The following is a 25,778-nucleotide window of genomic DNA, read 5'->3' as shown; positions in this document are numbered from 1 at the left end:
GCACTCATGTTTAATTTTCTGTTCCAAGTAATAAGTGACACTATAAATTGAGGATTTCTTCAACCTTAATGGATAAAAAAGTTTTTGTTCTTCATGAGCGTCTAAGTATAAACTCTTTAGGATAAACATTTTAGTCTCGCAGTGATGATCTAAAGCTTCACATTTTAAACTTTGGATCAATTGTTCACTATGCAGAAAACGTTAAAGACTGCAGTCCTACCACGTTTTCTCTACCTTTCATTAAGTTTTCAAAATCCCTGTTATGGATAGTCTTTTTCTCTCAGGGCCTTTTAATTTTTAATCACGGTTGTCTCAAATGCTGATCATATTTCTGAGAAATTACTTTATGTAAAAGATGGAGCAAGATAGAGTTGCCACATACCTTTTTATCTTTTCTGTGAAATTATTTGAACCTAAAGTTGTGGTGACAAGGTTGCTTCTAATAGATTCTGTTGCCATGGAAGCAGGCTGTTGAAAAGAGCAAGACTCAAAACCTCCAACTCTTTGCATGTTTATACCTATGCTCACAAATATATAAATTTTAGATTGAATGACAAACCATATACTGTGAAACCTGTTGACCGTGCAGTATTTTTCAAAAACAAAAGTTATAGATGCTAATATAACAGAGTTGAGCTAATTGTATATAATCAAGATTCTTTTATACAATAAATTGGTGAACTGAAATAGATTTTAAAAAATATTTTTAGGAGCCAGAGAGAAGTTATCATTCAAGACCTGAAATGGAAGAGAAGAAAAAAAAAAAAAAAAAGAAGAAGAAGAAAGTGGAAGGAAAGAAGGATGAAAACAGCCAATTATTCATTCATTAAGTATACACACCAAGTATGTGTCTAGTTCCATAAAGATAAGATTAATATCCAGTGTTTTCTTTCTGTAGTCTCATTGCTTTGTTGTTTTCGTTGTTCAGTAGCTAATTTGTGTCTGTTCTTTGTGACCGCATGGATTGCAGCATGCCAAGCTCCTCTGTCCTCCACTATCTCCCAGAATTTGCTCAGATTCATGTCCGTTGAGTCACTGATGCTATCTAATAATCTCATCATCCTTCTCCTTTTGCCTTCAGTCTTTCCCAGCACCAGGGCCTTTTCCAAAGAGTCAGCTTTCATGGCTTAGCTAGTCCATTACATATAACAGATGCTTAATAAATATTTATTGAGTGAATTAAGACATAAGGGTAGCAAATACCAATGTTGATGAAAAAGAGATTTGACTCATAATGGTGTAGAGAATCTAAGGGAGAAAGTAGTGTCCCTTTAGGGGCTTTCCTGGTGGCTCAGACTGTAAAGAATCTGCCTGCAGGATTGTGGGAGACCTGGACTTGATCATTGGGTTGGAAAGATCTCCTGGAGAAGGGCATGACAGCCCACTCCAGTTTTCTTGCCTAGAGAATCACCACAGATAGAGGAGCCTGGTGGGCCACAGTCCATGGGGTCGCAAAGATTCAGACATGACTGAGCAACTAAGCACAGCACAGTGGCCCTTAGAGTTATCATACATATGAAAGTGGCCAGACTCAGTTAGATCCTCCTGTTAGGGTAAGAGAAGTGCTTGGGCAACTGACCCACTGCACATTTTACAGTAGAACACACAACACATAATGTTCAAGAACACTGGCTATCTTTGGACTTAGTCCAGGCAAAGCTAATAGTAAGAGACTAAAATAGAGCAATATAACCAGGGAGATAGCCAGACCATGGAAAATCTAACAACTGTTGACATAGTGTGTGCCATGGGAATGTATATACATCACAGAAGGGTTTCTACACAAATGTACAGATATCTTTTTCTAAATATTTCAGTACTGTTTAGAGATTAGTATTGGACATATTCACTCTTTTTGACATCACAGATACATGTTTTAACAGATGCATTTAAAGGAAAATGTTTATGTGCTTGCAGGCTAAGTTGCTTCAGTTGTGTCTGATCTTTGCAACCCTATGGACCATAGCCTGCCAGGCTCCTCTGTCCATGGGATTCTCCAGGCAAGAATACTGGAGTGGATTGCCATGCCCTCCTCCAGAGGATCTTCCCGACCTAGGGATTTGAAGCCACATCTCTTTACATCTCCTGCATTGGCAGGCAGGTTCTTTACCACTAGTGCCACCTGGGAAGCCCATAAAGAAAAATATAAAATTTATTTTAAATTGTGAAAACATTTACTTTGAAATAATTTTAGACAAAGTTGCAAAAATAGTACAGAGTCCTTATATAATCTTTGGCCAGTTTCCCCTCATGGTATCTTCTTATATAAATACAGTACAGTGATACAGAAGAGGAAAGTAACATTACTACAACAATGTTAACTAAACTAAAAGTCTTACTCAAATTTCTTTTTTTTTTTTTTTTGCATTAATATCCTTTCTCTGTCCCAATATCAATTCCAGGATCTCATTGTGTTTATTTCTCATGTCTCCTTAGCCTCCATTGTGAAGTCAAAACCTCTTAAAAAAGAGGAAATTTTTACTTTCATCAGAAAAATATGTTAAAAGTTAAAATTTAAATTATTAATAGTAGTATTGCTATTTCTGGGTCCTTCCCCATTTTCAGAGCACAGCCGAGAAAAGGAAGTAAGAATCTGTATTTAATGGGGGAGAAGACCTACCACTCTCTTTCCTACAACCCAGGCTTCTCTAATAACTGCTTTGTGTTGTTTGGATTTAATTCCTGCAGAATTTTGAGGGGAACATTCAAAATCTGTGGACACCTTTATAGATGACAAGTTGCAACAATTGTCAACAAGGATAGAAGAAGAGTAGAGGCGTAGAGAAAAAAAATCAGGTGGACTTTATTCAGCAGGACATTCTGCTGATGCGGACTAGAAATATACTAAGGAATTGAGATTACAAATACCATCTGAAAGAGTCTAGGATAGAATTTATGAACTCCAGTGCCAGGTAAGTATTGTGAATAACTGGAATGGGTACTAAATACAGGACTTGTGTCATGATAAAGACACAATGAGTGAAAAAAATGGCAAGTATCATCTGGCTCAGTCAGTAATGAAATGGGGTGTGGTGAACTGGAGGATGCATGTCACCTAAAGCTGGTAGTTGGTATTTAGCTCCATTTGGAATTTACAATCAGAATTTGAGTCCAGTGTTGCAAGATTCTCAGATGTTTTTTTACAAGAGAACTTTTTTCCCCAAAAGAATTTTATGTGAAAATTCTTATTTTTTAAATTCTTGTTTTTAATATTTTTATGAGATTTACATTCACAAAAGTTATAACATTAAATTTTCTCCATAAAATATGCATATGAGTCTCAGTTAAATACATCTAGATGCTGCTGGATGGTCTGCTGAAGTGAAGTAAAGTGAAAGTTGCTCAGTCGTGTCCAACTGTTTTCAATCCCATGGACTATGAAGTCGCTGGAATTCTCCAGACCAGAATACTGGAGTAGGTAGCCTTTCCCTTCTCCAGGGGAGCTTCCCTACCCAGGGATCGAATCAGGTCTCCTGCATTGCAGGCGTATTCTTTACCAACTGAGTTATTAGGGAAGCCCCTTAAGTGTACTCAAAATCTAAGTGACTAATTTCTACTCACTGGTCCTATAATAGGTACAAGTCAAATGCCATAGAAAAAGTTCAAACTACTTCATGTAACAGACATTTAATTTACTATTAGTAAGTTCAAACAAATCAGAAAAAGCCAATAGTCTATTCTACTAAAACTTTATAGGAAGATGATATAGACAACAGTGCTGATAGAAAATTCTCATATTTAAATGTTAGTAACTAATTTGCCTGTGAGTTTCTCTTGAAACTCCCTCAACTCTTGAATTGCCTAAGAACTCTAAGGCCTTTCTCAGTCAGAGTCACTTTTCATCCAAACACTGTGAAAAGAAAAAAACAAGACTAATCAGTCTTTTGCTTTTACTTCCCCTGGCCATGGAGTAGTCATTGTTTAAAGGTGGATTTCAACAGATGTTGGTCCATTGCTGATCTAGATCTTATTTGGGCCACAGGTTGTCACACTGAGCTCCAACATTACAGCTGTTTCACATTTCTGCACTCAGCCCAGAAACATGCTAGACTGAGTATGCCCAGCAGAGCTTCTGTTATCATCCAGAAGATGTTTTCCTTGAAAAAATATCTTTGGGCATTTTGTGAACTCTAGTATTTGGCCCAGAATCCTACTTTTCTCAGGAAAATTTTCTTTTGCTTTATTCTTTCATCTATCCTACACCTGGGCCATATTCTGTACCCCTCTGTTCTACTCTATGCCAACAATACTCCTCAACTCTGAACTTTGAGAAATAGGAACGGTAGAGGTTGTTGTTGTTCAGTCACTAAGTTGTGTCTGACTGTGTGACCCCACGGGCTGCAGCACACCAGGCTTCCCGTCCTTCACCATCTCCCGGAGTTTGTTCAAACTCATGTCCATTGATTGGTGTCTTCCAACCATCTCATCCTCTGTCACAACAGAGGAGGTTGGAACTTCCATTTTTTTTCTCTTTTCCCAGGAAGCTGAAGCCTCCTCATACAAATTCCCATACCTCACCCTAGCAATCAACTCTACTGATTAGTTTTGGTAAATCACTAAACAAACAAATGAATTGTCCTGTTACAACTTCCTGAAGGACAGATAACACTACATTTATATAACTCAGTGGGGCCATTCAAGTGATTCAACCCCAAACAAAGAAGGTCTGGTCAAAAGCAGTCTCACCTTTAGGCAAAAGAACAGCTTCTCTAAATATAAGAAGTTTCCCTGAACTTGCACTTGAGGTAAATCTTTACTTTAATACCCTGTTATCCAGATTTAAACAGTTTGATAAACTTGAATTCATTTCTTATAGGGAGTCATTATAAGAAGTAAAAACAAAGATATACAAGATTATTATTTAAATATACTTATTTAACAGAAAAATCTTACTTCCCCATTATGAAATTGGAATTGAAAATGAACAAATTTATAGCAAATCTTTAGTAGGTGAAAGTGCAACAGGTATATACTTGTTATATATATTCAAATATCTGCAAGAAAACTTCAGCAAGCACTTATATATTCTGTGCTTAGAGACAGCCTTGTTTCTGGTTAAATCTTTCACTTAACTTTCTGCACAAAGTGAATAGCCAAAGAATGCTTCAGTCCTCAGTTAGTCTGTAACAATTTTCCCTCTGTGGATTTTTAGCAAGAATTAGCCTGGGTGCTGTTTATGGCAAGGGTACATAAAAGCTGGGTTTGTGAGGGTCTGTTTCAAAGGTTCTTTCATACTGAATTTCTTCAATTGGGAGTGTGACACTGAATACAGGAAACCTCATTTAAATTGAAGTTGGGAATCCAGAAGGGGAAGCTCTCACACACTACCGCTCATTGCCGTCTGCGGACCCCCAAAAGGAAGAGACATACCTTGTGTCTAACCTTCTAACAGGAGGAAGATTACTACTTTACTACCCCAGCAGGAGGAAGTTTTTCTCCTTGCCCAGTGACAAGTGCCACCAATGAGAACATTGCAATTCAGCCAATGGGAAGCCATCACTAACTTAAATTCTCACTTTCCTCCAATGGACTTTCATTCAAAACTCTTCCTCCCAGCCTTTCCCTCTTCTCTATAAAGTAACAGTTACTTTCCTTTGTTTGCTGGACTTGCCTATAGATTTTCCCACAGCATGCTTGTCCCTAATTGCAATTCTCTGCTATCTTTAAATAAACTTATTTTGCTTGTAAAGTAACTTGCTGTTTTTAACAGATAGAGCTTTATTTTGCTTTGCTTCTCTTCTTCATTTCCCCAAGAAGCCTAGAATTGTTTGAAACTTGTAATATGTGTGGACTTCCTAAATAGATGGTAATGGGTTTGTGAACTTTAGGAGAGACAATACTAGGGAATAGCTCCCAGAATGAGGAGACTCAGGAAGCTGAATTTTATCTACTGAGCTCCAAGAGATTCCGTTTCCTCACTGGTAAATGGAGAGAACAATATTGGTTCTCCCTGCCTTACAAAGAAGTGAAAGTGAAAGTAGCTCAGTCATGTCCGACTCTTTGTGATCCCATGAATTGTAGCCCATCACGCACACGACTGAAGTGACTTAGCAGCAGCAGCATGCTCCTCTGTCCATGTAAAATACTAGTCTAGAGTCGAAAACTTTGTAAGTTTCAACGTGAAAAAGTTAGTGCTAATGTAATTGAAAAGTCAGCATGTGATAACTTTTATGACTATGCTTATACTTTATCTGCTGCTGCTGCTGCTAAGTCGCTTCAGTTGTGTCTGACTCTGTGCGACCCCATAGACGACAGCCCACCAGGCTCCCCCATCCCTGGGATTCTCCAGGCAAGAAAACTGGAGTGGGTTGCCATTTCCTTCTCCAATGCATGAAAGTGAAAAGTGAAAGTGAAGTTGCTCAGTCGTGTCCGACTCCTAGTGACCCCATGGACTGCCGCCCACCAGGCCCCTCCGTCCATGGGATTTTCCAGGCAAGAGTACTGGAGTGGGTTGCCATTGCCTTCTCCTATACTTTATCAATAACAGGAAAAAACTGTGTGTGATATGGTTAAATTGTTCATACTGATCACCTAGCAATTTTATACATACTCTAAGAAAACCATAGAATACTACTCTTTTTTAAAAAAATTAATTTCTTTATTTTAATTGGAGGCTAATTACTTTACAATATTGTAGTGGTTTTTGCCATACATTGACATGAATCAGCCATGGGTGTACATGTGTTCTCCATCCTGAACCCCCCCTCCTACCTCCCCTACTCTTTAACACAGTAAACATGGGTCAAAATGTTAATACTAAACAACTTAATTCTTTCTTTCCTCAGAATAAGAGCTTCTTGGCAAAATGATTGCAGCATCAAGGAATGCTCTGGATTAAATGGGTCCTGGACACTGATTCCAACTTGCCGCCTACATTCCCTTAGTCTTGGGCCTCATTTTGGGCATGAAATTCCGTAGTAGCTGTGTTTTTCCTTTGAGAGCCCACATTTGCATGTGTATGTAGACGTTTTGAGAACCTGTTTTTGAAGTTAACTGGTGGATTGGATTTGAAAATACCATGAAGGATCAGTGATCCGTTAAGCAAAAACAGATTTAACCACCTACCTGGTGTTGTCCCAACCTTGTTAATGAAAAAGAAATAAATGTTGGAGGCAAATTAACTCAGAGCCTCTTCAGGATTTCTTAAGGGATCTAAACTCCCTTAAGAAATGCTTGGAATTTTTGTTTTACAGTTAAAACAAGAAATTCTTTATTTCACATTAAGAAGCTGACATCATTTAACACCTGAAATCAGAGCCATTTAACTGAGCTCAGTCGCCCATGAGAATTAATCTTGAATATTTAAATAAAGGATATTATGGAGAATGGGCCAAGATGATTCCCATGATTAAAACCAGTGTAATGATACTAAGAGCAAACTGTGCAAGGCCAACGTGGGTTCAAGTACTTCAGGGGGTTTCCCAATCAATGTTCAGATCAGATCTCGCTCAGTCGTGTCCAACTCTTTGTGACCCCATGAATCACAGCACGCCAGGCCTCCCTGTCCATCACCAACTCCCGGAGTTCACTCAGACTCACGTGCATCGAGTCAGTGATGCCATCCAGCCATCTCATCCTGTCATCCCCTTCTCCTCCTGCCCCCAATCCCTCCCAGCATCAGAGGCTTTTCCAATGAGTCAACTCTTCGCATGAGGTGGCCAAAGTACTGGAGTTTCAGCTTTAGCATCATTCCTTCCAAAGAAATCCCAGGGCTGATCTCCTTCAGAATGGACTGGTTGGATCTCCTTGAAGTCCAAGGGACTCTCAAGAGTCTTCTCCAACACCACAGCTCAAAAGCATCAATTCTTCGGCGCTCAGCCTTCTTCACAGTCCAACTCTCACATCCATATATGACCACAGGAAAAACCATAGCCTTGACTAGACGAACCTTTGTTGGCAAAGTAATGTCTCTGCTTTTGAATATGCTATCTAGGTTGGTCATAACTTTCCTTCCAAGGAGTAAGCGTCTTTTAATATCTCTGTTTCTGGAACTCTATCAGGCTCAGGGAAGCTCCTTGTCACCAGCCTATACGTTTTTTTCCCTGTTGTTACTAAAAAGGGATCTGATTTTGCATCTTGAAGTAAGCATTCCAGCTTGGAAAATGTTCTTTGGAGTCAGCCCTGCTCGGGGCACAGCACAGGCTCCCCTCATCCAGTGCTCTTGCCTGCCTTGATTGTCACTGCTTTTGGAAGCTTGTCTATCAGTTTTATGATTTGCAGATTCATATAAGGCTTTCCCTTCCACATCCCCTTTGTTATTTTTAAGTGATATATAGGAAAGAAGAAAGTGACAAAACTATGCTACTCTCTTCAACTAGGAAGTTTCTACCAATAAATTTGATGTGAAGTACCATGAGACAGGGCAAAGACTAACAGAGTTTTGCCAAGAAAATGCACTGGTCATAACAAACACCCTCTTCCAACAACACAAGAGAAGACTCTATACATGGACATCACCAGATGGTCAACACTGAAATCAAATTGATTATATTCTTTGCAGCCAAAGATGGAGAAGCTCTATACAGTCAGCAAAAACAAGACCAGGAGCTGACTGGGGCTCAGACCATGAACTCCTTATTGCCAAATTCAGACTTAAATTGAAGAAAGTAGGGAAAACCACTAGACCATTCAGGTATGACCTAAATCAAATCCCTTATGATTATACAGTGGAAGTGAGAAATAGATTTAAGGGCCTAGATCTGATAGATAGAGTGCCTGATGAACTATGGAATGAGGTTCGTGACATTGTACAGGAGACAGGGATCAAGACCATCCCCATGGACAAGAAATGCAAAAAAGCAAAATGGCTGTCTGGGGAGGCCTTACAAATAGCTGTGAAAAGAAGAGAAGTGAAAAGCAAAGGAGAAATGGAAAGATATAAACATCTGAATGCAGAGTTCCAAAGAATAGCAAGAAGAGATAAGAAAGCCTTCCTCAGCGATCAATACAAAGAAATAGAGGAAAACAACAGAATGGGAAAGACTAGGGATCTCTTCAAGAAAATCAGAGATACCAAGGGAACATTTCATGCAAAGATGGGCTCGATAAAGGACAGAAATGGTATGGACCTGACAGAAGCAGAAGATATTAAGAAGAGATGTCAAGAATACCCAGAAGAACTGTACAAAAAAGATCTTCAGAACCCAGATTATCACGATGGTGTGATCACTGACCTAGAGCCAGACATCCTGGAATGTGAAGTCAAGTGGGCCTTAGAAAGTATCACTATGAACAAAGCTAGAATTCCAGTTGAGCTATTCCAAATCCTGAAAGATGATGCTGTGAAAGTGCTTCACTCAATATGCCAGCCAATCTGGAAAACTCAGCAGTGGCCACAGGACTGGAAAAGGTCAGTTTTCATTCCAATCCCAAAGAAAGGCAATGCCAAATAATGCTCAAACTACCGCACAATTGCACTCATCTCACACGCTAGTAAAGTAATGCTCAAAATTCTCCAAGCCAGGCTTCAGCAATATGTGAACCATGAACTTCCTGATGTTCAAGCTGGTTTTAGAAAAGGCAGAGGAACCAAAGATCAAATTGCCAACAACAATAGGATCATTGAAAAAGCAAGAGAGTTCCAGAAAAACATCTATTTCTGCTTTATTGACTGTGCCAAAGCCTTTGACTGTGTGGATCACAATAAACTGTGGAAAATTCTTCAAGAGATGGGAATACCAGACCACCTGATCTGCCCCTTGAGAAATCTGTATGCAGGTCAGGAAGCAACAGTTAGAACTGGACATGGAACAACAGACTGGTTCCAAATAGAAAAAGGAGTTCATCAAGGCTGTATATTGTCACCCTGTTTATTTAACTTCTATGCAGAGTACATCATGAGAAATGCTGGACTGGAAGAAACACAAACTGGAATCAAGATTGCCGGGAGAAATATCAATAACCTCAGATATGCAGATGACACCACCCTTGTGGCAGAAAGTGAAGAGGAATTCAAAAGCCTCTTGATGAAAGTGAAAGTGGAGAGTGAAAAAGTTGGCTTAAAGCTCAACATTCAGAAAACAAAGATCATGGCATCCAGCCCCACCACTTCATGGGAAATAGATGGGGAAACAGTGGAAACAGTGTCAGACTTTATTTTTCTGGGCTCCAAAATCACTGCAGATGGTGACTGCAGCCATGAAATTAAAAGACGCTTACTCCTTGGAAGGAAAGTTATGACCAACCTAGATAGCATGTTCAAAAGCAGAGACATTACTTTGCCAACAAAGGTTTGTCTAGTCAAGGCTATGGTTTTTCCTGTGGTCATGTATGGATGTGAGAGTTGGACTGTGAAGAAGGCTGAGCGCCGAAGAATTGATGCTTTGGAACTGTGGTGTTGGAGAAGACTCTTGAGAGTCCCTTGGACTGCAAGGAGATCCAACCAGTCCATTCTGAAGGAGATCAGCCCTGGGATTTCTTTGGAAGGACTGATGCTAAAGCTGAAACTCCAGTACTTTGGCCACCTCATGCGAAGAGTTGACTCATTGGAAAAGACTCTGATGCTGGGAGGGATTGGGGGCAGGAGGAGAAGGGGACGACAGAGGATGAGATGGCTGGATGACACAACTGACTTGATGGACGTGAGTCTGAGTGAACTCCGGGAGTTGGTGATGGACAGGGAGGCCTGGCGTGCTGCAATTCATGGGATCGCAAAGAGTCGGACACGACTGAGCAACTGATCTGATCTGATCTGACCATGAGACTAGGGGCTTCCTTAGTAGTTTAGCTGGTAAAGAATTGTCTGTAATGCATGATACCCCAGTTTGTTTCCTGGGTCGGGAAAATCCCCTGGGAAGGGATAGGCTACCCACTCCACTATTTTCAGGTTTCCCTGGTGACTCAGATGGTAAAGAATCCATCTGTAATGTGGGAGTCCTGAGTTCAGTCCCTGGGTTAGGACATCCCCTGGAAGAGGGCATGGCAACCCACTCCAGCATTCTGGCCTGGAGAATCCCCATGGACAGAGAAGCCTGGTGGGCTACAGTCCATGGGGTCACAAAAAGTTGGACATATTGAGCGACTAAGCATAGCAGAGCAGTACCATAATACTAATTTGGCTGTAACTATATTATAAATTTCATTTTGATTTAATACATCGACTCAATGGACATGATTTTGAGCAAACGCTGGGAGATAGAGGACAGAGAAGCCTGGTGTGTTGCAGTCCATGGGATTGCAAAAAATTGGACATGACTTAGTGACTGAAAAACAAATGAACTTTTAGAAGTGAGTTTTTAAATTTCCAGATATAAACGGTTCTTTATTGGTTAGTGGAAGACAGGGGATTATCTTTTGTTTTTATTTCTAATTGTACTGGATTTGGCTTTGCTGAGCCTTCCTCTCTTTCTTTTGATTATGTTTGTTTTTTATTTATAAACTACAGCAACTAGAAAAATTTTAATGTCCTCAAAAAGGAATGATTAGTATGTGCTACTATGTATACAACTATATAATGGACTATTATGCCAACATATTTATTAAAAAATCACAATTTCAAAGAATATTTAATGACAGGAAACATGTTGTTACTTAAAGAACTGTCGACTTACACTAGTTTTTTAATTTAGAGAAGTGAATTCATTAATATGGATGTGTACATTTTAGAAAGTTGGAATGATTTGCAATTCATCTCCTTTGTATTTTATTTGTATTTTCCAAATTATCAACAATGAGCACAGTATAATTACTTAATCAAAAGTAAATAAGTATTAAGCTCGATTTTCTAAGAGTAATGAAGCATCATGTTAGTTGGTTTAAATTTTCTAGTCTAGCATATGGAAAATCTTGGCAGATGTTCCATAAAGTGTTTGAAAAAATACTTTATGTACGTTAGATTAAGCTTAATAATTATCTTATTAAAATTGTCAATTTTTTAAGCTCGGTTGATATTTGAAGGAGAGCCATTTAAATCTCCTACCGTAATTGTGGACTCAGCAATTTCTCCTTGAAGTTCTATGCTTTTTTGTTTTATCTACTTTGAAATTATATTATTAAGTAAATAAATCTCAATGATTGACATTTAGATTTGAATTTACACTGGAAGTTTTCTTCAAAGTGGAAGGGTAGTTGGGTTAACAGGTAGAAATCATAAAGCATCTGCTCTAGTATGACCAGAAATATTTATATGATGAAGCATAAGTTAGTGACCTTAGATGAAGGTAACTAGTAAAATTCTTCATATTTTTCCAGCTTTTTCACTGTTACAAGCAATTCTTAAATATGCTTAATATAAGGATTATTTGAGACCTTTTGTGATTTTTTTTCCATTGTTATAAATTCCTGGAATTAATATTAGTGGTTCAAATGGCATAATTATTTTCAAGGTTTTTGATAAGCATCACCAAGTTGCTTTTCAAGATTATACCAGATAATCTTCCATCATGAACATATGAATGTGTTCATTTCAGCTATTTGGTAACACTGTATACTATCATTTTGAGACATTTGTTTATTGGAACCATGGAAAATAGTATCTCCTTGTGTCAGAGGCAGCCATTTGCCACCAAAATCCCTTCTTCCATTCTTCTGCAGCATGAGGCCATAGTTTCCCTCTTTTCCTTACGTCTGCTCAGTTACAGGCCTCATTCCCCAGCCCTCTTTGCAGCTAGATTTCACTCTGTGGCCAGATTATGGTAGTATAAGCAGAAGGGCATGTGCCACTTGTGGAACTTGGCCTTAAAACACTGAATGCCTATTTCCCCATGATTCGTTTTCCCCGGCTTTCCCCTGAAACATGGGTGAGCCTATGACCATGTGTTTGGGAACTGCAGAACTACAAGATGGGAGAAAATGGTATTTCTGAACAACAGTGTGAAACAAAACCACTAGCTGACTTGGACTTTGTCACCCATGACTGTTATAAGAGAGAGAAATAAACCTCTATGTTCCTTAAGCTACTTTATTTTGGGCCTGTTTATTACATCAGCCTGGTTTTTACCCTGATTTATGTACTCATTTTATTTTATTTTGAATTATTTGCTGGATTTATATTATAAATTTCTTTAATGGGTTTGAATTAACTCTTTGTACATTATATAAATAGTCCTTTGTTGTATATAATTTCATTTGCCTTCAAATTCTTCTTAGGCAATTAAATTTCTCAGTTATATTGGTATCATGACCAACACATTTCTTCATTTTACTTAGTGAAATAGTCTCTGCTAATATACATAATGATATTAATGAGAGTCCTGAAACTAATATTTACTTTCTACTTCTGCCATTAATTCATCTGTAGTATTAATTTCCAAGACCTTCCATGATTTAAAATAGCTTTCATACTCAGGAACTAATAAGGACACATAAATCTAAGAGCTACAACTTTAAACCACAAGAAGAATGAGAAAAGTGTTATAGATTATCTATCTGTTTTGTCATTTCCTTCTTTTTGCTGTATTGCTAAAAGAATTGGAGATGGAACAATAACATAAGCAAGATTTCAATAAATTTTTGGAAGCTGGAAATTAAAGGAATGAAAACTGAATTAGTTGGGTTATCATCTAAGTCAGTGGTCCCCAGCCTTTTTGGCTCCAGGGACCAGTTTGGTGGAAGACAGTTTTTCCACTGACCAAAGGGGAGGAGAGAAGGATGGTTTCGCGTTGATTCAAGTGTAGTAGGGTTCACACTCCTTTGAGAATCTAATGTTGCCGCTGATCTGAAGTGGAGCTCAGGTGGTAATGCGACCAATGGGGAGTGGCTATAAATACAGACGAAGCTTTGCTTGCTTTCCTCCACTTATGTCCTGCTGTGCAGCTCGGTTCCTGGGCCAGCACTGGCCTAGTGTTTGTGCAGCTCGTTTCCTAACAGGCCATGGACCCGTACTGGCCTAGCATTTGGAGTGGTTGTTCAGTTGCCAAGTTGTGTTGGACTTCTTGCAACCCCATGCCAAGGACTGCAGCATGCCAAGCTTCCCTGTCCTTTACAATCTCCTGGAGTTTGCTCAAACTCCTGTCCATTGAGTTGGTGGTGCCATCCAACCATTTCATCCTCTTTCATGCCACTTCTCCAGGAGACTGGGGACCCATGATCTAAGTGATTATAGTGGGGGCCTGCTGATGTAAGTTAATCACCATGCAGAACCTGTAAGAGATACATCAGTTGACAGTATCAAGTATTATGAAGGATGAACATAGATCCTTTCTCATGTCTCAGGAGAGGAGAGTTTTAATCAGAACCATGGGGTACTTGGCATTTAAGAGTACAAGGGTGAGATGGGCTGAAAACATGGTATTTAGTGAAAATATGAACTGTGGGATCCTCAGTCACTTCCTTTATCCCTAGCATTTCTGAAGCAATGTGTATAAAAAAGTGAATGACCCTAGAGAAAATATCTTAAAATACTGAAATTTGAATTTCTTGCCATGAAAAGTGCCTAATGTAATGAAAGCCCATATAATGGGATATCATCATAAACCTTCAGAATAGGAATAAAGAAAAAAAAAAATCCTAAAGTCTTCCTGAAGATAAAACAGGTCATGAATAAAAGATCAGAAATAAGAATGACATTAGACATCTCAAGAACGAAACTGAAGTGTAAAGAAAACAGAGTCATGCCCTTACAATTGAAAGAAAAATTTCTCACTCAGGTATGAGGATAAAGATATTTTCAAACTCTCCAGGTCTCAAAAATTGACCTCTCATTCGCCCTTTTCCCCTGTAGGAATTGATAGGAGGATATGTTCAGCTAAAATGAAGGAGTAGATCAATAAAAAGGAAAATGTGGAGTCTGAAAAGAGGGGAAGACATTGTGAAGGGAATTATTAGGATGAAGACTGTGTACCAGATGGAGAGAGCAGACAGTCTGCAATGGAGCAGGCGGAACCGAACTGACATCTCCAGCATAGATGATCTGAAGTAGTTGAAAATTTGGAAAACAATTTGCTAGGTCTGTTTGAATCTTTGGGGAAAACTAGAGATAAGCACATTACAGACCAATTTAAAAAAGTAATGTATTAACTAGGGAAAATAGTCTTATGGAACAAAAACATAATTATAGTATACTTGGCAGCATACAATATTTACAGTCACAAGCCATAAACTCTGATGACTGATTTCACCAAACAGTTACAAATATATTAGAAAGAAGAGTGGCGGTGAGGTATGTGTCTATGAGATTACAAAATCTTCACTGACCTTCAGTGCTAATTTTATTCTTAAACTATGAATGAATTTGTATAATAAAATAAAAATTTATTATGGGCATGAATATATCCCTATTTTGCATTGTTGTTCAATCAGTCGTATCTGACTCTTTGTGACCCCGTAAACTACAGCACTCCAGACTTCCCTGCCCTTCACCATTTTCCGGAGATTGCTCTAGCTCATGTCCCTTGAGTCTGTGATGCCATCCAATCATCTCGTCCTCTGCCGTCCCTTCTCCTCCTGCCTTCGATCTTTCCCAGTATCAGGTTCTTTTACATTGAGTTGGCTCTTTGCATCAGGTGGCCAAAGTGTTGGAGCTTGAGCTTTAGCATCAGTCATTCTAATGAATATTCAGGGTTGATATCCTTTAGGAATGACTGGTTTGATCTCCTGATGGTCCAAGGAACTCTCAAGAGTCTTCTCCATCACCACAATTCAGAAGCATCAATTCTTTGGAACTCAGCCTTTTTTATTGTTCAGCTCTCACATCCAAACATGACTACGGGAAAAACAATAGCTTTGCCTATACTAGGCAAAGTAATGTCTCTGCTTTTTAATACTCTGTCTAGGTTTGTCACTGCTTTTCTTCCAAGGAGCAAGCGTCTTTTAATTTCATGCCTGCAGTCATTGTCCACAGTGATTTTGGAGCCCAAGAAAATAATCCGTCACTACTTCCATTGTTTCCCCATCTATTTGTCATGAAGTGATGGGACTGCATGCCATGATCTTTGTTTTCTGAATGTTGAGTTTTAAGCCAGCTTTTTCACTCTCCTCTTTCACTTTCATCAAGAGGCTCTTTAATTCCTCTTCGCTTTCTGCCATTAGGGTGGTGTCATCTGCATATCTGAGATTATTGATATTTCTCCTGGCCATGTTGATTCCAGTATGTGCTTCATCCAGCCTGGCATTTCGCATGATGTACTCTGCATATAAGTTAAATAAGCATGGTGACAATATACAGCCTTGACATACTTCTTTCCCAATTTTGAAATAGTCCATTGTTCCATGTCCAGTTCTAACTGTTGCTTCTTGACCTGCATACAGATTTCTCAGGAGACAGGTAAGGTGGTCTGGTATTCCCATCTCTTCAGAATTTTCCATAGTTTGTTATGATCTACACAGTCAAAGACTTTAGCATAGTCAATGAAACAAAGGTGGATGTTTTTTTGGAATTCTCTAACTTTTTCTATGATCCAACAAATGTTGAATATTTGATATCTGTTTCCTTTGCCTTTTCTAAATCCAGCTTGTCTATCTGGAAATGCTTGGTTCACATATTGTTGAAGCCTGACTTGAAGGATTTTGAGCATTAATTTGCTAGTATGTGAGATGAGGGCAATTTTGTGTTAGTTTGAACATTCCTTGGCATTGCCCTTCTTTGGGATTGGATTGAAAACTGACCTTTTTCAGTTGTCCTGTGGCCATTGGTGAGTTTTCCAAATCTCCTGGTATATCGAATGCAGCACTTTAACGGCAAAATCTTTTAGGATTTGAAATAGCTCAGCTGGAATTCCATCACCTCCGCTAGCTGTGTTCGTAGTAAGACTTCCTAAGGCTCACTTGACTTCACACTCCAGGATGTCTGGTTTTAGGTGAGTGATCACACAATCGGAGTTATCAGGATCATTAAGATCTTATTTTGTACAGTTCTTCTGTGTATTCTTACCACCTCTTCTTAATATCTTCTGCTTCTGTTTGGTCCATACCATTTCTGTCCTTTTTTGTGCCCATCTTTGCATGAAATGTTCTCTTGGTATCTCTAATTTTCTTGAAGAGATCTCTAGTCTATCCCATTCAATTTTTTTCCTTTATTTCTTTGCATTTTTCACTTAAAAAAGCTTTCTTATCTCTCATTGCTATTATTTGGAACTCTTCATTCAGATGAGCATATCTTTTTCTCCTTTGCCTTTTGCTTCTCTTCTTTTCTCAGGTATTTGCACAGCCTCCTCAGACAACCATTTTGCCTTTTTACCTTTCTTTTTCTTGGGGGTAGTTTTGATTACCACTTCCTGTACAATGTTATGAACCTCCATTCATAGTTCTTCAGGCATTCTATCAGTTCTAATCCCTTGAATCTATTTGTCACTTCCACTGTATAATCATAAGGGATTTGATTTAGGTCATACCTGAATGGCCTAGTGGTTTTCCCTATGTTCTTCAACTTAAGTCTGAATTTGCAATAAGGAGTTCATGGTCTAAGCCACAGTCAACTCCCAGTCTTGTTTTTGCTGACTGTATGGAGCTTTTGCATCTTCGGCTACAAAGAATATAATCAGTCTGATTTCAGTATTGGCCATCTGGTGATGTCCATGCGTAGAGTCGTCTCTTGCATTGGAAGAGGGTGTTTGCTATGACCAGTGCATTCTCTTGGGAAAACTCTGTTAGCCTTTGCCCTGCTTCATTTTGTACTCAAGGCCAAACTTGCCTATTGCTCCAGGTATCTCTTAACTTCTTACTTTTGCATTCAAGTCCCCTATGATGAAAAGGACATCTTTTTTTGGTGTTAGTTCTAGAAGGTCTTATAGGTCTTCACAGAACTGTTCAACTTCCTCTTCTTTAGTACTAGTGGTTGGGGCATAGACTTGGATTACTGTAATGTTGAATAGTTTGCCTTGGAAATGAACCGAGGTAATTTTGTTGTTTTTGAGATTGCACCAAAGTACTCCATTTTGGACTCTTTTGTTGACTATGATGGCTACTCCATTTCTTGTAAGTGATTCTTGCCCACAGTGGTAGATATAATGGTCATCTGAATTAAATTCACCCATTCCTGTCCATTTCACTTGGAATGTTAGGTCCATGAATCAAGGTAAATTGGAAGTGGTCAACCTGGAGATACTTTGCATTAGATTTCCAGAAATTTTCTTAGAATAATCTTTTAAGATTAAAACTTCTGTCTGTGCTTTTAGAACTGATCATTGCAATGTTGATCCAACTGTAAGACTCTTGCATAAGAGCAGGAGTGGTGCAGTTGTATTTTTAAGGTGTAGGTAAACTTTTAAAAATGTTCACCTTAGGTCAAACCCCATCACTTGTTTTTTTAAATAACTTTACCAATATTTCAGTATTCTTTAGCCACTGGTTTTCAGTGCATGTTGAAACCCTAAAGTTCCACAGAATCCTTGATAATAGGTCTTCCTATCCCCCATGAAATGGAAAATATGTGGTTTGATCAAAAGGTTTTACTCTAAACAGAATCAATGGAGAATATTTATATTTGGGCACAAGTTTTTATATCTTTTAGCAACTGTATCTTTCTTCTAACCCTTTCTTCCCCAGAGGTCTTGCCATGCTTTCTGAATAGAATATCCTTTCCATTATATGTCTCTTGATCCATATTTGTGCCTCTATCAAATATCCATTTAAAATAAGTTTTCTCCATCAAGGCCACTTGAATAGTTCTGCGCCACACTGATCATTTCATTATTCCATTTCTCTTAGCGCTTGTGTTTTGTGTTACATTAATTTGTACCTGTTTTCATGTCATCTTTGCCTGTGTTGTTATATCTTTTCATCTGCATTTTGTTCCCCTATTATATTGTAAATTCTCTGAGAATGAGGACAATGTCTTTAACTTCATTTGCATATCTCCATGACATCCAGTAGAGAATTCCATTTGAAGGCGGCACTCAATTAAATGATATTTTCACTGACAGAATCATGTCTAGCTTTGGAAAATATGGTTTATGATGCACTCAGTATCATTGTTATGTATATTTTTTTCTTAAAAAGTCTTTAGGAAGCATACATATATAGCATTATGTAGAAGATATGTGCAGAGTGGTTTCAACAAGACATACCACCCAATGTATTGACATATAATTAAAAAAATTCAGATGGCAGATAACAAAACATCATTGGTACATATATATATATATACATATATATGTATATATATAATTAATTAATATTATTTGTTCAACCTGAATTTTTATATATGTTTGTGGTTATAAAAAATATATATATATACACACACACACCTCTCTCTCTATATATATATATACATCTATATATATATATAAATGCAGGTTGGACAAATAATATTAATTAATTAATTTCAGTAATATCCAAAATAAACAAAAACATACCTTTAGAGTACATTCTGCCTCTCCATATCTTAAAAAGTAGTTCATTGGGATTTATATATTTTTATTAAAAATGTATGTTAAGAACAATAAAATTTCTAAGAGACTTTGGCTTTCGGTAGTACCCAGAATGTATATAACCTCTTTAGCTTGTTTTTTTATAAACTTGCCTCAACATTCTTTTTTAATCTCATCAAAATTATATCAAATGCTCAATTCCAGAATTCTTCTTTTAGCTCCTTTTTTAAGGTTTAACACAGAATCTTAAAATATTAAAGCTGGAAGAGTTCATTAAGTTCCAACAGTTTCCAAATATGCTAGAACTACAGAATCAGGAAATTCATAAAATTGAAGATCCCAAGCCCTATTCCCTGCAGTTATTACTTACAAGTTAGGATCTAGAAATCCATCATTTTAATAGGCACCTTACTTACTCCTAATATATTGGCAAATCAATAGTTTACTCTGGTTTCTTCATCATAGATATAAATAAATGAAGATATTATACACATATAAATGTGTGTGTGTATAGATGTATTGTAAGTGACATGCTTCTCTTCAGATGTGAATTCTCATTCTTAATACTTCCCTGCCCCCATCCTCATCCAGTGGCACACTACTGCTTATATCCCCTGGGCAGTTCCAACTTCAAGTCTTTGCCCACACTCTTTCCCACCTGCAGTGGCCTCTCTTTTCCTTTGGACAAAATCAAACTATATGGTATACATTTATCATGATGCCTTCCCCATCTCAGAATCATACAGTTATCTTTCTTCACTAAATTCTTGTGGAACCATTTATCTGCCACTGAATCAGATACTGCTGGCATGAAGATTATCTATGGATAATACTGAGTTCTACTCTCCCATCAAGCCTATTAGAAGTTATACCTTGGGAAAAATTTTACCAAGGTAGAGGGGGAACCTTTTTAATGGCAATAAATCCTTACTCATTTTGAGAAAGTGTTTTAACTATCAGCAAACTACATCAATGATCTGCTATAGACTGAAAGTATCATGCATTATATCTTGGTTTCTCAGAGATTCCCAAACTTTAATAAACAGAAGAACCACTTGCCATTAGATCTCTTAGTCTGGTCCAGGGGTATTTTAATCTACACATGCTATATTATTACATAGCTTTTGATTAGATTTTATCTCTCATTAAATTTGAAATCTCACAAAGTATTCTATCTTCTCCATATCCTCTGCCATAGCACCTGTCCATCATTAATTATATTATTAGTAAATACTTAAATTGAATAATTAAATCTGTCAAGACTGTTGCTAAACTTTCTGATTTTTAAAATCTCTTGTTAAGAATACTTAAAGCAGGAGTCTCATTGGAATAAGTCTGAAACGCATCATACAAAATTTTTTCTCCTTTATTTAAGCCAAGAATAAAAGGTAAGAAAAAGGTGGAAGATGTCATTCTCAAAAAAGAAACCCTAGGGACTTCCCCGGTGGTCCAGTGGTTAAGACTCTGCCTTCTAATACAGGGGGCATTAGTTCCATCCCTGATTGAGGAATAAAGATCCAACATGCCTTGTAGTGTGGCCAAAATAAATACATAAAGAGAACTCTGTAAGTTAAAAAAAAAAGAAAATCAGAATATATAAAGAATGAGTTTTCTTTTGCTACCACGAACTTTAGTTCAGACAACTATTTATATGAAAGTTGCAAATTAAAAGGCTAATAGAGTTTTGCCAAGAGAACACACTGGTTATAGCAAACACCCTCTTCCAACAACACAAGAGAAGACTCTATACATGGACATCACCAGATGGTTAAAACCGAAATCAGATTGATTATATTCTTTGCAGCCAAAGAAGGACAAGCTCTATACAGTCAGCAAACACAAGACTGGGAGCTGACTGTGGCTCAGATCATGAACTCCTCATTGCCAAATTCAGACTTAAATTGAAGAAAATGGGGAAAACCACTAGACCTGATTTAGGTATGACCTATATCAAATCCCTTACGATTATACAGTGGAAGTGAGAAATAGATTTAAGGGACTAGATCTGATAGAGTGCCTGATGAACTATGGATGGCGGTTTGTGGCATTGTGCAGGAGATAGGGATCAAGACCATCCCCAAGAAAAATAAATGCAAAAAGGCAAAATGGCTGTCTGAGGAGGCCTTACAAATAGCTGTGAAAAGGAGAGAAGTGAAAAGCAAAGGAGAAAAGGAAAGATATACCCATTTGAATGCAGAGTTCCAAAGAATAGCAAGGAGAGATAAGAAAGCCGCCTTCAGCGATCAATGCAAAGAAATAGAGGAAAACAATAGAATGCGAAAGACTAGAGACCTTTTCAAGAAAACTAGAGATACCAAAGGAACATTTCATGCAAAGATGGGCTCGATAAAGGACAGAAATTGTATGGACCTAACAGAAGCAGAAGATATTAAAAAGAGGTGGCAAGAATACACAGAAGAACTGTACAACAAAGATCTTCACAACCCAGATAATCACAATGGTGTGATCACTCACCTAGAACCAGACATCCTGGAATGTGAAGTCAAGTGGGCCTTAGGAAACATCACTATGAACAAAGCTAGTGGAGGTGATGGCATTCCAGTTGAGCTATTTCAAATCCTAAAAGATGATGCTGTGAAAGTGCTGCACTCAATATGTCAGCAAATTTGGAAAACTCAGCAGTGGCCACAGAACTGGAAAAGGTGTTTTCATTCCAATCCCAAAGAAAGGCAATGCCAAAGAATGCTCAAACTACCGCACAATTGCACTCATCTCACACGCTAGCAAAGTCATGCTCAAAGTTCTCTAAGCCAGGCTTCAGCAATATGTGAACCGTGAGTTTCCTGATGTTCAAGCTGGTTTTAGAAAAGGCAGAGGAACCAGAGATCAAATTGCCAACATCTGCTGGATCATAGAAAAAGCAAGAGCGTTCCAGAAAAACAACTACTTCTGCTTTATTGACTATGCCAAAGCCTTTGACTGTGTGGATCACAATAAACTGTGGAAAATTCTGAAAGAGATGGGAATACCAGACCACCTGACCTGCCTCTTGAGAAATCTGTATGCAGGTCAGGAAGCAACAGTTAAAACTGGACATGGAACAACAGACTGGTTCCAAATTGGGAAAGGAGTATGTTAAAGCTGTATATTGTCACCCTGCTTATTTAACTTCTATGCAGAGTACATCATGAGAAACGCTGGGCTGGAAGAAGCACAAGCTGAAATAAAGATTGCCGGGAGAAATATCATTAACTTCTGATATGCAGATGACACCACCCTTATGGCAAAAAGCAAGAATAACCTCTTGATGGAACTGAAAGAGAGTGAAAAAGTTGGCTTAAAGCTCAACATTCAGAAAACTAAGATCATGGCATCCAGCCCCATCACTTCATGGGAAATAGATGGAGAAACAGTGGAAACAGTGACAGACTTTATTTTGGGGGGCTCCAAAATCACTGCAGATGGTGACTGCAGCCATGAAATTAAAAGACACTTGCTCTTTGGAAGGAAAGTTATGACCAACCTAGACAGCATATTAAAAAGCAGAGTCATTACTTTGCCAACAAAGGTCCATCTAGTCAAGGTTACAGTTTTTCCAGTGGTCATGTATGGATGTGAGAGTTGGACTGTAAAGAAATTTGAGGGCCCAACATCATTCATTGTCAGAGAAATGCAAATCAAAACCACTATGAGGTACCATTTCATGCCAGTCAGAATGGCTGCAATCCAAAAGTCCACAAGCAATAAATGCTGGAGAGGGTGTGAAGAAAAGGGAACCCTCTTACACTGTTGGTGGGAATGCAAACTAGTACAGCCACTACGGAGAACAGTGTGGAGATTCCTTAAAAAACTGGAAATAGAACTGCCTTATGATCCAGCAATCCCACTGCTGGGCATGCACACTGAGGAAACCAGAAGGGAAAGAGACACGTGTACCCCAATGTTCATCGCAGCACTGTTTATAATAGCCAGGATATGGAAGCAACCTAGATGTCCATCAGCAGATGAATGGATAAGAGAGCTGTGGTACATATACACAATGGAGTACTACTCAGCCATTAAAAAGAATACATTTGAATCAGTTCTAATGAGGTGGATGAAACTGGAGCCTATTATACAGAGTGAAGTAAGCCGGAAAGAAAAACACCAATACAGTATACTAACTCATATATATGGAATTTAGAAAGATGGTAACAATAACCCTGTATATGAGACAGCAAAAGAGACAGTGATGTATAGAACAGTCTTATGGACTCTGTGGGAGAGGGAGAGGGTGGGATGATTTGGGAGAATGGCATTGAAATATGTATAATATCATATATGAAACGAGTCGCCAGTCCAGGTTCGATGCACGATACTGGATGCTTGGGGCTGGTGCACTGGGACGACTCAGAGGGATGGTATGGGGAGGGATGAGGGAGGAGGGTTCATGATGGGGAACACATGTATACCTGTGTCAGATTCATTTTGATATATGGCAAAACCAATACAATATTGTAAATTTAAATAAAATTAAATTAAAAAAAGAAAAAAAAAGTTGAGGGCCGAAGAATTGATGCTTTTGAACTGTGGTGTTGGAGAAGACTCTTGAGAGTCCCTTGGACTGCAAGGAGATCCAACCAGTCCATTCTAAAGGAAATGAGTCCTGAATATTCACTGGAATAACTGATGTTGAAGCTGAAACTCCAATATTTTGGCCACCTGATGCAAAGAGCTGACTCATTCGAAAAGACCCTGATGCTGGGAAAGACTGAAGGTGGGAGGAGAAGGGGACGACAGAGGATGAGATAGTTGAATGGCATCACTGACTCAATGGATATGAGTTTGAGTAAATTCCGGGAGTTGGTGATGGACAGGGAGGCCTGGCATACTGCAGTCCATGGGGTCACAAAGAGTTGAACATGACTGAGCAACTGAACTGAACTGCAAATTAAATTATTTATTTACAAAATCAGCTGTACTAGATTTTAGAATTTAAAAATAATTCTGACCCATGAAGGAGTGATAACTGTTAGAATAAATGCTCGTGTCCTAGTTGGCTTTAGAATTTAAGTAAAAATTTAGAGAGGCCTCTCTCTCAAGGAAGAGCTTCCATGGGGTCAGTTGCAAAGGACAATTTCTCTATTGTCTTGTTGCTTATCAATTGGGATGTTTTATATGAGCACCCGAATGCCATGTGTGGCTCTCTAAGGTTTAATGGATCTCCTAGGTAGTAAATTGTGGGTTCTCTCTAACAAGGAGGAAGGGTTTTAAATCTATTGTAGTAGGTAATAGAAGACAGTCAGTGCACTTCAGACTGTCACTCACACCTCTTTTTGCAGTAAATATTTCTGGAGATGCACAGACTTTTCCAAGTCTCTAAGACCCACTTAGACCAGTGACTATCATAAGTTTTACCAAGAATTCCTTCTTCTGGATTAAGGCTCAAAGATTAATTTGCTTTAATTACAAATTTTATTCTTTCCAGTTCATGAATAGATGGCTGTATTAGTGTAACTTTAGTCCATTTATAAATATTCTTCGTATCACTTGAAATGCATATAGAGAAAGAGCCAATAAAGTTACAGCTGTATATAAAATTTTTTTTGTTTTGGCTCCTCCTTAAATGGAAAGGCATTAATTTTGTTTTTTATTATTATCAGGAGACATCTATTTTTCAATTTAATAGAATGTTTTTCCTTTGGATATAGTCATTTTATTAGTTACTATGACAATATCTTTCAGATATAGGTTGGTATCGTTATCTTTATTTTATGGTTACTGCATTTAATCTATTTTATGCTTATCTCTGGTCTCCAGTTTATGGCAATGTGTGTCCTGGTAAAACAGTCTGCAACTTTCCCACATTCCTGTAATATAACCCAAGCATTTGTCTGATATTTGACAATAGTACCATCCCATGAACCACACTTATCTTTGTAGGTATGCTGATTTTCTCACTTCTTCTATGTGTGAAGTTATATCACATATTTATTACCCCCAGTAAACATTAGCATTAGGCTGTGATTGAAAGTGTCCCTAGTGAGATTTCATTTTTAGCATTCAATGATAAGGAAAATCCTTGCATACGTGCCTCATTCTCTCAGACTTTCACTCTCGTGCCCTCCCCTTCCCCATTTTCTTTCATTGTCTGTCAAAGAAATTCTCACTTGTCCATAAATAAATTTGGGGTTCTCAAGTGCAGGGAGGAGCAGAAGAGGGAAGGAAGAGAACCTGAGCAGTCACATGGAAGGTTCAGAGCAGAATCTGAAGCCAGATGACCTGAGTAGCATCAGGGTCTGCCATTAATATCTAGATATCTTGAGAAAGTTACTTACCTCATTGTGCCTCAGTTTCTCCATCTGTAGTATTAGTTGCTCAGTTGTGTCCTACTCTTTGCAGCCCATGGACTTTAGCCTGCCACGGCTCCTCTGTCCATGGGATTCTCCAAGGCAAGAACACTAGAGTGGGTTGCCATGCTCTCTTCCATCTCCATCTGTGAAATGGAGATAAAAGCAGAATTTACCTTAGAGTTTTTCTAAGGATTAATTGGATTAGTATTTGTAAAGCATTTAGAAGGATACCTAGAGTAGA

The 25,778-nt window shown here is 38.3% G+C and overlaps 1 long non-coding RNA gene across 1 annotated transcript in view; it reads left to right on the top strand.

Annotated features, from left to right (window-relative positions):
- The first annotated feature begins 673 nt into the window (after window positions 1-673).
- LOC129657155 (uncharacterized) overlaps window positions 674-25,778 on the top strand; it is a 44,929-nt gene continuing 19,824 nt past the window's right edge. Inside the window, exons 1-2 of the long non-coding RNA XR_008716565.1 lie at window positions 674-843; window positions 2,689-2,912. This is a non-coding gene — a long non-coding RNA (uncharacterized LOC129657155). The remainder of the gene's footprint in view (window positions 844-2,688; window positions 2,913-25,778) is intronic.

This window comes from Bubalus kerabau, chromosome 7 (assembly GCF_029407905.1).
Source record: "Bubalus kerabau isolate K-KA32 ecotype Philippines breed swamp buffalo chromosome 7, PCC_UOA_SB_1v2, whole genome shotgun sequence".
NCBI classification, from domain to species: Eukaryota; Metazoa; Chordata; class Mammalia; order Artiodactyla; family Bovidae; genus Bubalus; species Bubalus kerabau.
The sequence above is the reverse complement of the archived record's forward strand: the minus strand, read 5'-3'. Positions and strand labels throughout refer to the sequence as shown.